The 314-nt window shown below is 32.2% G+C and overlaps 1 protein-coding gene across 1 annotated transcript in view; it reads left to right on the forward strand.

The window, feature by feature from the left end:
* Nucleotides 1-314, forward strand: part of LOC109832960 (TATA-box-binding protein) — a 12,628-nt gene that overhangs the window by 1,205 nt on the left and 11,109 nt on the right. The gene's annotated exons all lie outside the window — the stretch shown is intronic.

Raw genomic sequence — 314 nt, forward strand, 5'->3', positions numbered from 1 at the left:
TTCCCTTATTGATCTTCCAGTCTTGTGAGTAAAGAGAGTAGATGTGATACAACCACTCTTTTGCTTTTCAGATTTAATTAAGAGGAACCTATCAATCAAAAATATTAATTTTGTTAATTTGTTGTATCCAGTAGTATATTTGGGAGGATTTAGCATTATAGTGTGCACAATCACATTCACAGACCATGCATGAATCTCTAGTATTGGCTATGAAGTATGATGTCCGTACATGAAACTTCGTTCTATTATATAAATGATTATTTTACCATCAAGGGGAATATTGATTGCTTCAGTTGTAGAGAACAAAAAATTGC

This window comes from Asparagus officinalis, chromosome 3, assembly GCF_001876935.1.
Source record: "Asparagus officinalis chromosome 3, Aspof.V1, whole genome shotgun sequence".
NCBI lineage: Eukaryota > Viridiplantae > Streptophyta > Magnoliopsida > Asparagales > Asparagaceae > Asparagus > Asparagus officinalis.